This window comes from Seriola aureovittata, chromosome 24 (assembly GCF_021018895.1).
Source record: "Seriola aureovittata isolate HTS-2021-v1 ecotype China chromosome 24, ASM2101889v1, whole genome shotgun sequence".
NCBI classification, from domain to species: Eukaryota; Metazoa; Chordata; class Actinopteri; order Carangiformes; family Carangidae; genus Seriola; species Seriola aureovittata.
This window is the reverse complement of record NC_079387.1, coordinates 2,974,422-2,987,766: the sequence shown is the minus strand read 5'-3', so window position 1 is coordinate 2,987,766 and position 13,345 is coordinate 2,974,422. Positions and strand designations below refer to the sequence as shown.

The window sequence follows — 13,345 nt, the reverse complement described above, 5'->3', positions numbered from 1 at the left end:
CGGACCAACAGCAAATCCTGACGTCGTACATCCTGAAATGTTTTAGATCTTACTGCATGACACATCTGTGCTCGGCTACTTGTCTGCAGGAAGAGGAAAAATGTGCCAACAAAAGGCAAATGGGCCCAGAAACGCAAAGCAGAAAGCGTGTTTTTCCTTTAGGTCAACAATATTGATGATATTTTGTGGAACTGCTCCTTTTACACTGAACTGGTTCTCTGATTTACTTTGCAAGGGCTGCAACACATCTATAGCATTTCGACAGCGATATGAAACCATTTAGCAGCATTTTATCCAGAGTAAAAAATGTATAGGCTGGGAATAATATTTCTCTTTAGAAGAGGACATTTCGCTTTCCGCAGAGCAGATGAATGAGGAGTATGTTTTTGTACAGCACAGTATTCTACAGCAGTGTGTGCTGTACATCCCAGTGTGAGACTGGGCATGTGTCCCACTCTCTTGGCAATGCGCTGACCTTTCTCATTAGGCATAAGCAACTTGCATAATCACTGCTGACTTCTATTGACTGGCCTGTCACACTGCCTATCCGTTTGACTGGAAACCCTGTGAAAAAGAGCAGCCTGCCAAAAAAAAAATTCTCCCTCAATGACTTTCCCCTGTCATCTGCAGCGGGATCAGAATCTATCATTTTTCACCAACTGCACAAAAACAGGGACTTTAAAGTGTTAGCTATGATTTATCCTCTATTGCACCAGCAGTTTTCAAGTAAAGTCAGTCAATATTTATCAATTGTTTGCTATTTATTATATATTTCATATTCAGTCAATCTCTTAATGCTGTGAAATGCGTCAATTTTGTTTCCAACCTATAATGACCCTCTCTCCAGGTGTAAAGCCTCACCTGCACACTCACGCCTTCTGTTTTCATTTGCTCAGTGCAAGGTTCATGTAAATTTTTCATCACGTGCAAACAAAATCCAAGTAAATCTAATTTGAGGTAATGCTTTTCACAACAAATGTTGTTATGAATGTTTTATATGTACAGAGCATCTTTTCTATTAAAACCCCTTGTTGATTCAAAGGTCTAATCATAGATGAATGGAGTTACACAGATTTGTTCCCACTTTGATGAGATTACAGACAAATGCTTTTTTGCTAAGAGTTACATGAGAAGACCGATACCACTTTCTTAGTTTAGCATTAACACTGGAAATGTGGCAGCAAAACAGGTGTAGGTTTTAATTACATTTCATGCATGTGACTGGTAATTCGGGATGATTTGGAAACACAAAGCAGGATGGGATTGTTTGGTTTGCCCAAGGACAATTACACATGGCAGGTTGAAAATGTGACCTCCCAGCTGTGAAAAAGCCAGTGCCATCCAAGCACATAATCAAAAATAATTAGTAAAAGCAACTCACCGCCAGAGTTTGCAGGCTTGCAGGGATGTCATACAGGCCCACGCTGGAAACCGAATGGCCATGGTTGTGATGGACAGCTGGACAGCTGGGTGTACAAGCTGCAAGAGAAACAGGAGACAGTAGGAGGTGCAGAGTTTAGTTTTCTGCACCAGCATCCCATTCACATTCAGTTCACAGAGTGTGCACTGTACTGAGCAGACAGCAGATTAGGTTCTATCACACACCTCATCATTCACTAACACGCAGATTCATCTGCCTTCCATTTCTCTCCTTATATTCCCTCTTTTCCACTTTCAGCTCTCCTCCATTTCCACCCCTTTGATTTATTCCACTCCCTTTTTTGCCCTTTTCTCTTTCTGCCACCCTTTTAAAACACAAAGATTCAACATTTGTGTTTTAACCCTCTTACCCTTACTTCCTTTCCTCCATTGCTCATGTAAAACCTTTCCAGAGCAGGTGCAAACTCAGTTTTAATAATTTACTTAACACACATTTTCTTCCCATCTTAAAATTAAGATCAATCTTAAACTCTGAAACATACATGGAACAGAAGAAAGCCTCCCTTTCCCACTGCAGGCATGCCAGTCCTGACTCCTAGGTGCAGGGTGCCATACATAATACATAAAAATACATGATAATGACAACACCTTGTTGTATCAGAAATGTCACTTTTCATCACATCTAATCCAAGAGAAAGCACCGCAGAGACAGAGGTGACCTCTATGGCCTGTGATCAATGATTCAGTCTATTAAGTGAAGGTGCTTTGATCAGTCATTCTCAATGACACTGGATCATAGCACCTCAGTGATCTCCAAACCATTCATTATTTCAACCAGCTGACTAAAGCCGAATTTGGTCTTTAATAAAATAATATTTATAATCCTTATTATTTCTTACAATAAACCAAGAGAAAGGGTAAAGATTGAACTTCTTTTGTTCAACACTCATATGGATCATGGAGTATGGAGTCCATCTCGGCTCCAGGTGACAGGTTCATCTTTAGCGGGAGCAAATTATGCGCAGGGACGGGGAAGCACTTGGATGCGCTTAGAGTGAAGGTCTATGAGCGCTGACACTTCGGGGGCATGCTGCCAAGGGAAACTCAGTTATCCAGTGACGTCTTCTCCCCCCTCCCCCCTCCCAATACACACAAACACACACATTCGCACACAAAGCGACTTCCAGTCTTTCTTTTTCAGACCCCAAGGGAGAAGGAAAAGACGACAGGGAAGGGGCGACGACGAAGCTTTTGATGTTGTTGGTGAAGTTTTAAAGGACAATTCCAGATTATTACAATTTGGATGCTATTTAAGAGTAATTCTCCTACAAATACATATTTTGAATTCATTTTCATTCTGTGAATTATTTGTATTTTCATTCTCATTGACACTTTGGCATTTTGCAGATCCTAATAGATTTAACTTATGCTTTCACATAATTGTTATCAAGAATTCCATATGGACTTTCGTCGGTTTTACTGTCTTACAGTCTGGAGGAGGACAGCTGATCTGGGTTTAGCCGCAACAGGCAGAAGGTAATCAGTGATGTAAATGCTCCTGATAAGATGCAATCAGGTATCAGCCAGACGACAGCAGCGTAATGCAACTCAACAGCACCATTATCGTCGCAATCAGCTGGAGTCCCAGGCCAAATTAGAATCGACCCCTGACTCTCCACTTTATTCCTTTAAATCATGCGCTATGCAGCTTTCCCCCATAATGAGCCTTAAGCAAGTGGGAAAGGTTGATTCTTGTTTGGCTTTTTTAGAACTGACAAAAACTGGAATAAAGGGCACAGTAGAGCTATACTTGTCACTGAAATGCGGCCGCCCATGGTTACCTCACTGCCGTCCCAGCAAGGCAAGCACAAAGCAATGACATTAACATATGTAGCAGGTGTGCTGTTCCTGGTTCCTCCTGGTGCAGCGCTGTAGGTTTTGTCCTGCTGATTGCTGGGCGGTGCCACACCTTCTCATATAAGGGTCTGATTCCATCCGCCTCCTCCTCTCTTCTCTTCCGGGGCCAATTGTCCACTGTCGTGGCGTGGTGTGGTGAGGCTGGTGCAGGTGTAGGTGTGGAGGAGCCATTTGTGCTGTGGCTGTGCGCACACTGGAGCTCTGTTGGCGTGTTGGCCATCGTGGCGCATGCTTGTCCTGCAGCATACAGGTGTTGGATCACTGTCGCCGTGGGGACCGGGCTGCCCCGCTGGAAGCCCCTTGCGTGGGTTTGTGCATCCTCGTGTTTGGATCAGGCAGAAGTCGGGAGTAACTCCGCTGCTTGGCCTGCTGTGACGCTGCGCCGGCAAGGCTGATTGGGAAACTGATTCAACGCCACGGCTCGCTGGACGGCGTTGCTGTTTTGGTTCTTTTTGGCTCTCTTCTTTTTGGCTCTCTCTTTTTGGCTCCGTTGGAGTACATGGTTTTATTAATTGTTTTATTGTTTTGTTTGATTCTACAAATACTTGGTTCCGCTGTAAGCGTGCCGCTGTGTTGATGCGACTGTTATAACAGTCTTTGCCGCTGTTCTTTATTAGTTTATACAAACATTTAGTTATTTTGAATATTGATTTAATTTAATTTGATTTCTTTTGTATGGTTGTTTTGTGTTCTATTTGAGATTTAATTCTTTTTGTTTCGTTAAGAGTATTATTAAATTGAGTACCGTTTTATTGAGTTTGATTTCTTTTGTATATTAATTGCCTGTTATATTATAGTTGAGAAGTTAGATTATTTTGTTATTTACTTTATTACTTATTATTGTTTTGTTTGTGTGCATTGGTAAAGTGTGGCCATTTTATTGTGCTTTTTCTCCCTGTGGACAGGTGCTGTGGGCTCCGGGCAGCGACCCAATCCCTGGTGGTGGTTCTTCACGTTTTCAGTTTGTGTGTGTGCAGTGTCACGGGTGCTTTAGTTTCCCCCCTCCCTCATTGGTTTCGGGCCGCCGAGGTAACCCAGCACTGTCCACTTCCCCTTCCCTTATGGCCCCGTGTATAACATTATCTGCTTTAGACAGCATTTATGGAACCTCATTTTAGTAATTATTGTTGAATAAAACTTGTATTATCAACATTGTCTTTGCCCTGTGGTGATACGAACTTGCGTAAGCTTTTAGTTTTTGGTTATAAGTATTGTTATTTCCTGGGGTGCAATTCCCCAGGTGGCGTTGTTCGGCAACATATTCACCCTATGACCGCCACTCTTGTCACACATATAAGGGCAATGAAACAAGGAATAAATGGTCAATGTCATTTTCAATTTCAGGGCATTTTGACAGTGGAATGTTTCTGTGTATGTGAAAAAAACATCCAGCACTACGTTTATAAAACTTCCTTGGGGTCATCACAGGATGTGAGCCTGGAACACAGCAGCAGGACACTGTATTGTGGCTATTTCATTTGGAGCAAGAAAAGCCTGAGGGAAGTTATCCAACCGAACCTCCTCCTCCCCCATCCTCCCCCTACACTTATATCTGAACATCCAACTCATAGCTCACACCCGCTGCTGACTTGGCTGTTTCTTGGCATTGCTGTTAGCCCCGCTAATGTAGCTACCTATGTAGGTTAAAGACCCCCTTGTGGTCAACAAATACACCCGTGTCAAGGGAGACATCTCAAGGTGAACAGTGTGCTCAGACTGTAACCCCCCCCCCTTACTGTGGTGGCAACAGTAAATAGGACAGGAACAACAATGTCGGACACACGTTTCAGCTGAGTGGCACAGGACAAAGACAACATTTCAACATTTAACCATGATAAATAGTGCTGACAAAAAGTGGGGTTTCACTTTCAGATATCAATAGATACATATTTCCACAAATAACTGTAATCACATGTAAGAAAGCGAGTTTGGCTTCCTGAAAGATGAGACCCTCTCCATTTTAATCCCCCTCATCCTGCCTGCTGTGTTTAGGATTTTGCAGACCTCTTAATTCCCTAAATGAGCCAATCAATCAATAGGAAAGACTACAGGCCCTTACTCAGTCTAATTACACACATTTATCACCAATCACAGCCTTGGATTTGAACACTGACTGCTGAGACTCTGTTGTACTGTAAGGCAAAGTGACAGTCCAGTACCATCCAGTTCATCCGTAAAGCAAGACTCAGCAGTGTGATATCAGGATAGGGGCAATTTGCAGAGCTGAGGATAAAGATGAGAGAAAATAACCATGAAACCGGAGAGACGGAACATAAAGAAGAGGCCCAATGTCTTCTGGGTAATCACGGAACATGCATTTCAGATTGTATGAGGAAAGGCAGAGAAGAAGAGCACAGCCTTTCACACACTTGAAGCCCTTCACAAGAAAATGCTGTAATCCGAGCAATTACTGTGCAGCAGGAAGATACGGAGATCAGTCTGGACCAATCTGGAGTAGACTTATTGGGCTTTAGAGATGGAAATCAACAATCTGACTCCATGTTCTTGGCAAGTTTGTGCTAATACCTAGTCGCTATTAACTAAGTGCAGACATTTCATATCAGAAGTCCAATTGGCGTTTCTCTATTAAAGTACTGCTGTTGCCTATTTCACGATTTGTACATCAACTACGGATGGTCATACAGCTAGGGCTGCTGGGTAAAAACCTTTAAGTAAAAGCCTAATTTCCAAAAATTGTCTTGTGCGCTACATGAGGATGTTTTGCTGCTTCTTTGTGTCCTTTGTGCGGACACTCCTACAGAACTTGAATTTGTTTCCGCATTAAGTACCCAGTGGCCTTGAAGGAGAACGAGCACGGAAGGTGCAAAATATAGACGTGAGAGAAAGAGGACATCCTGGATCCGGCCAATACTAAACTGTCACAGGTAGTGACATTAAATTTACATAGTGACACTGAAGTCTGTCTGCTTCTTAAGGAAATAAGAACATTCAGGAAATGATAGACGAAAAAAAAAGGAGCAAAGGCAAAACACTTCCCACCCGTAAGGCATTGGAGCAGTTCCCCCTTCCTTCTAAATCTCCTTATCTCGGCTGAGAGGCAGAGAGAAGAAGGAAAAGGACAAATGGGAAAGGACAGGGCAAAGCAGACAGAAACACATGGAGAGAAAGGAGGGAGGGAGTCAAATTAACAGCAGAGACTGAAGGTGGATGTAGAGAGACGATTACAAGGAAAGAGGAGTTGCAGAAATGGTTCGGTGAAGGAGAAAAGATGTGAAAGTTCCCAATAAAAAAAAGAAAGACTGTTTCTGTGCTGTTACCTTGTTATTTTCCTTGGGGTATTGTTTCACACTAAAATTCTATGTTCCAAAAATACAAAAATTCTGTTTCTGCATATTTTCACATCACTGTAAATGTGACCAGAAGCCCTCAATTGACTCCTGCCTCAATGTTACGTTACATAACAGGACCACAGGGATCACAACTCACTACTACAAAACAAGGTGATGGGAACTGCATCATTCATGGGTGACAGGTTTATTATTATTCATTGGTTTTGGTCTGTTTTGGAATGCCCAATCAACCTTCCCTTAAGCCCCAAACTACGTGTACATGTGCATTTGAATGTATGCATAATCTCCCACTTATCAAATAAATAGGTCTTAATTGTTGCACATATTGTAGCGCCTTTAATTGATTTAAACAGTTTCATACAAACTATTTGAGGACAGTTTTTATTGTTAAAAGTCAGTATTTAAACTGCTATCTATTCTCTGAACAGCCAGTTTTCCCATTACACTAGATGGACATTTGGCACAGAACCATGCAGGCCATATGAGAAGTGAAAAAGCCAAATTCTCCTTCATCCTCTTAAAAGCTCTGGCAAACCTGACCTCTTTGGTGGACAGAAAATGTCGACCAGATAGTACCAGAAACATTTCGAGGAAAACAGCGAGCGACACAGAGACCTCGACTCTCCTTCAGAGCCAAAGCCACGAGAGGCAGTGAGCAATGTGTCTCTCCTGAGGGAATTATGGGAAATGAACCGTTCTAAAGGCCTAGTATATCCAACGGGACACAACTTCAGGCGTCGCTGACAAACTGTCACAACACTGGCGGGCCACAACACATTGTCGCACACAAACACAGAGACACGCGGACTGAACAGAAGCTATATAAACATACAAAAGAGCATTTGAGTTGCAGTCTTTTGGCTTTGAATTGAAACATTAAGGAAGTAATTGCACAAATATATATATATGTATATATATATATATATATACATATTCACATATGTATATTTCTAACATAAATAACTCAGTTTATAGGATGACTTTTTAGTGACCAAAACTGAAACATTCGCAAGAAACAACTGAAGATTAGTCAATAGCTGACTGTGCTGACATGGACACACTTTGCATGCACAGGAAACACATGGCTGTTAACATCATGCATCAAAGCCAGCTGACACTCAGCTGACCAGAGCAGCGATGATGTTTTCCGGTGACGGCTCCTCTCCCTGCCTTTGCCTGGCGCCGGTGCACTGTTGCCATGGGAGATGTTTATGTAAGCCATGCCTAATCCTGTTAACTGTTACTGCGGCTGCTGAGCAGCATAAGTGTTCGGCAATGCTGCACTGCAAAAAATGTCTATCTTATAAGTCCTTTTATGTGAGTGTTACGGTTTATTTTTTTTCTTGAAACAAGTGAAAAAGGAAAATGGGAGGAGATCGTTTTGGACTTTGATTTAGGAAAGGAGAAGAAAAGCAGCAAAAGGGCAGGAGTGAGGTGGGAACTGAGTGCATACATGTTTACATTTTGAAATAAATTCTTGCCCTAAACATCTGATTTGCAGTGTGATTTTTCTAATTAACCTTGACCAAAATATGATTCTCAAACATACAACCAACATTTAGCTTGTATACTCAAATTAAGGTGTATATTTGTGTTTCTGGCTTTATGGAAACATCCCCCATTGTCTTCCATGAGGAGGACATTTTTGTTAAAACCGCCTGCACCATTGAAATATATTATATATATTCCAGACATTTCTACAACTATTGACCCACAGTGCTAATGACTAAAGATCATCTTTTGTGTCAGAAGGAGGAGAGACAGCGAGAAGAGACAAGGCAGAAATCATGCAAAGCTGAGCAGGACCCTGTGATGCAGCCTTGTATCCTCGTTTCATTTCCTACTGTAGACCGTAGCGTTGTCACTAAAATGGATTTTACTCTGGACGTTCTAAAGCATCATGGACAATAAACCCCAAACTCTCTGGCTTATCTTCAACCTTCACCACTGTCATAAAAAAATAACCTTTAATTCATTTTTTAGATGATTATCCTTCAATAATAGGACCATTATTTAGCAAACGTATTCCACCATCTTCTGTAGGCAAAGAGTGGCATGGGAGAAGTCTAAGCCTAATTATCCTGATTAAAAAGCAGAGAGTATGAACGAGTCATACAAAAGAGGATTATACAGACATAAAAGAAGAGAGAGTGGCAGAGGAACAGAGCAACGGAGAAATGGAAGAGCTCATGTAAAAGCAGACGTGAATGATGACATGTTATATATATATACACCATTCACCTCACAGAGGAGATTGGACAGGGAACCTATGCATGGCAGCCTCCTGGTCTCCTCCCCCATTCTCTCTATTTTTTTTGCTCCATTAGCTTTATTACAGTGCCTTGGCTGAGGAATCAGGCTATTGTACAGTTACCTGATCGTGAAGGTCAACATTAGATCCCCCGTTGCTTTGACACTGTGCTGCAGTCAGTTTTAGGGTTTTCCCAAAGCCATCAGTGGCCCCTGTCTAAGGACGACAGATGAAAATGAGTTTAAAGCTACATCTAATGCAATAATTGCCATGAAATTTAGTACAGACGTTCACGCACTGTCCCAAAAGGATGAATCCTAATCAGCAAGTCGTTTGGACTTTGTTCAATAGTGGTTGGTGTATTGTAAACTCACTTTCAATAGGCATGAGCTGTACTTGGTGCTGCTAGTAAGCGGATATTTGCATGCTCATACACTAGATTAAGATGATGAACATGGCAAACATTATACATACTAAATATCCGCATGATAGCAGTGTCATATGTCTATTAGAATGCTGATGTTAGCATTTATCTTAAAACACAGCTGCGCCTAAAAATATAATGGCCAAAAGGTTTTAGCTCCAAAAACGCTAGATCCTAAACTTTCCGTAGCGTGATGTAAACCCTCCATGCCTTGAAAAACACCCACATTACTTAAACTCCTTTCTCTCTGTTAAAATGTGGAGGTGAGATATCCTTGTTCTCATCATAAGACTTTTGAAAGTCTCCTCCACAGATACAGGCTGAAGACTACTTTCCATGAGGAGTGAACTGAGTTTGATCAGAACTATAGAATACTGTATACTGACTTACACAGATGTATAAGAAAAAAAAAAGAAAAGAAAAATGTACACACACGCTTCACCCTCTGCCTCCCCTCTGCCAGCACTGCACAGCAGCCGGGCCGTTAGCCCATTAAACACAGTTTTGTTCCACTCAGCGCGTCATCATCATTCTAATGCATCTGCTGATCACAGCACACAGAGGAACATAAAAACTCAGGCTCTGCCAGTTGCCAGGTGACCACAGAGCCACGGCCGCATCTCAAACCTCCCAAAGCTCCTCCCTCCCTGTTCACACCTCCTGTCCATGCAGTTGGACTTTATCTGGTACAGGAATAAGAAAGAAGCAAGAACTTCTAAAGGTATTTTGATGCAAGTTGTCGTGAAGATCATAGATGAATAGGGCAATTGTTTGACCTCATACTCAAAGAACCAGATTTTTCTAAAGGCTAGGTCATACTCTAATGCTGATTATAATTCTGACAGGACCATCCAGACTGTCAGGGCAAATTAACCTTTAGTGTGAACTGGTATAAGACAAGACAAGACAAGTTACAATTTTGGCCATTATTTTTGCAAATGTAAAACTCTTTTTTTCTTTACGTTTGTCTTGTACATCTGACCTCAAGTAAGGTTAGAATGTGCAAAGGCTAAAATCTGGGTGTGACCTTGGCAATGGTTCACTTACTGTGGAAGAAAGTCACTTTTAACAGTGACAACTTTGACTAATTTATTTGCAATGAAAAGTTGTTGCTATAGAGAATATAGAAAACTTTGCAAGTAAATATTGTACAGCTTGCAGGAAAACAAAAATCACAATCGTTCAGCACAGCCAACATTTTCTCATTTATTGTGCAAATGAAAACATGTATATAGTTAAGCACTTTTGCGTTTTTGATGAGACATACAGTGAAAAGGACTGTTGACTCTTACCAGCCAGCACAGCACGGTGGCTCAGTCATGTATAACATTTCCAATCATAGAGGCGCATGTAACATCACGCCTACATGCACTATAATGCACCCTGTGTCCTTCATCTACTATTTTAATGTTGACGCCTGCAGTAATGTTTCCTGAGGGGAAGGGAAAGCATTTCTTCAACATCCCTCATATTCCCATTAAAAGCCAACATGTATTTAGCCCCTCTTTGGACCAAACTGGTTGTTGGCCTCTGCTTAATGGTGGTTTAACACTGACAAAGTTTTTCCCCCGATGCCAGAGGCCAGGGGCGCAAAACAAGGTTTAAATCGTACACCAAGCTCATTGGAAGAGAGACGAACCAGCAGTCGACCACCATTTTTATGCCAGCTCAGTGGTAGCGACAGTGGGGCGGCAAAGTTGTGATGGAAGCTGTTCCATGAGACGGTAGGAGCTTGGATTAGATACCCAGGCATGGACATGCAAAAGCAGATGCACAGACATTCTATATTTTTGCTTTTCAAATGAGCTATTAAGATGATAAAATGGACAGGGAGTCTGGTTGGATACATTAGGTACTAGACACACTGACGTGCAGAAGGAGACCTGCGGCAAGAGAACAGAACCCTAGCTAGACTCAATTAGACTCTTAGGAAGGAATCCATATTGGACGATTCTGCACCTTACGATTTATGGTCACTGCCAATGTTCAGTGTCACTGCATGAAGAAGAGTGTCTTTTATGTGGCAAGTCCTGAGGATAGTGCAATCTTGATATCACTGATTACAGGGATTCACGGCTGCACCACACTATGAACTGAGACCGGATTAGAAGCGCATGTTGCAGAGTCAGTTTCAGAGCAATTGTGTCCAGCTCTCTTAGTTTGACACAGGACAGTTTGTGCACAATATTTCCACTGATATAATTCTCTAAATCATGGAAAACAGCTATGATATTTAATACAAGTGGTTGTGATGTATATGATCATGTCTTTCAAGAAAGATCACAAACACCATGACAGACGAAGAAAGAATCTCAGAGTGACTTTGTAAACGACTGGCTGGTGACTCAGAGCAGCATGGAAGCCAAACGTGTTTCATTCTCCCAGGCTAATTTAATTAAAAGTGCCATTTAGTTTCTCATTCATCTTCCACACTAGGAAACTACTTTTCTCTTTGCAGTTAGCTTTTGCGGTGAATCCACTCGGGACTGTTCAGCTCCACGCAAGAGTGCAATGCTTTAAAGGAAAGCAAAAGCAAAGGAAAACGGCTGATTTGATCTCAGCTTGTCAGTAATCATGTTCAAAGCTGCGAAAAAAGTTTTCCTTTCATTGTTCTTGACCAGGATGACACTGAAAGACAAGAAAATCTTTGCTGATCTAACTCAGCTGTTTAGTGTGAATCTTATCCATGTGCGAGGTATTTATAGCAGTATGTTTTGTAATGCAATCAGTGTATGTGCTTTCCTATACATTATTGAGGGGAAATGAATATTTATGATACAGTTGTGGGACACTTTTGCCTTTTTCTACTTGAGGAAATCATGCAACACATCCAGGATGACCCACATACTGCTGAAAAAGTCTCACTGTCTAATTTCACCTTCTATCACTCTTCATGCATGGACAAACACAGATATGCACACGCAAATGGGCACAACACACACATTCTGTGTAGATCAGCAGCAGCAGCAGTTCTGTTTTTTTCAAGACCTACTCCAGGGTTTGACATTGTATAGTTGAAGAGTATGTGATATGAGGAGTGACCTGAGTGTGTGGAGGGTAAACGGAGTGACTCCCTGGGGGGCAGCTTGTTCTCTCTAGCCCTCTTTTAGAGTTCAGACAAGTCCCATGATGCTGAGAGATTAATGAAGCTGCACTGGCACTGTGATCCCTACAGGACACACACACACACACACACACACACACAGTGACAGGCGTATGTGCACACACACTATTCATTTCAGATTATCACAATTTTCATGTACCTACACTGATATGAGCTTAACAGGATGCGGGTAATTATAACACTGAGGGTGGTGCAGAAGTTGAATGTCCTTACCAACAAACCTGTACTCAAATAGATTAATACGAGCCACTTTTGTCTGCATATAGAACCACAGTGAAAACGCTTAACAATACATTTCAAGAGGCTTGACTAATTAAATTAATAAAAATTTCCATCATGTCTTTTTCTCCCAGCAGAAAGGTTAGCCTTAAGGGGAATATTTCTTTCAAAAAAAGGTCATATCTAACATATATTTCAATGGCATCCTGCCTATTGGTCATTACAACATATTTCAGCATTACATCATCAACAACACAACGCATTCAATCATCTGCAAGTCGTCGTCCCTCAAATGAAAGAGGCCTGATTGAGTCTATCTGCATCCCCCAGTCTGACGATGATACAAAAAAGCTGCACCACAGCTTGGGAGAGTTGGGAGGATGTCGCATTAACACATGGGCTAATCTCACACCTGCAGTCAGGCCAGTTATCTTAACAAGTGCAACACTGCCCCCGTGTGGTTACAAACAGGTACTACAATTCTGCAACCAACGACTTGGAGCCAGAGGCATTATGACTCTACCTTATATTAACCACAAAATGTGGGTTGCCACAGCTGTAAAAATATCTACATACATATATATATATATTGTTTAGGCTAACTGTGCCACATAACACTGACACAAATGTGACCCACAATGGCACATTTGTTGTCATCGGAGCAGTGTTTGGTTCTGCTGAACGGAACCTGGAGACATCTGAAAGCAGTAAGTCATCTG

General features: G+C 41.8%; 1 protein-coding gene across 1 annotated transcript in view; it reads right to left on the bottom strand.

Annotated features, from left to right (window-relative positions):
• tns1a (tensin 1a) overlaps positions 1-1,397 on the bottom strand; it is an 85,963-nt gene extending 84,566 nt beyond the window's left edge. The window contains exon 1 of the mRNA XM_056370116.1: positions 1,382-1,397. The gene's annotated coding sequence lies outside the window, so the exon portion shown is untranslated. The remainder of the gene's footprint in view (positions 1-1,381) is intronic.
• Positions 1,398-13,345: the final 11,948 nt, after the last annotated feature.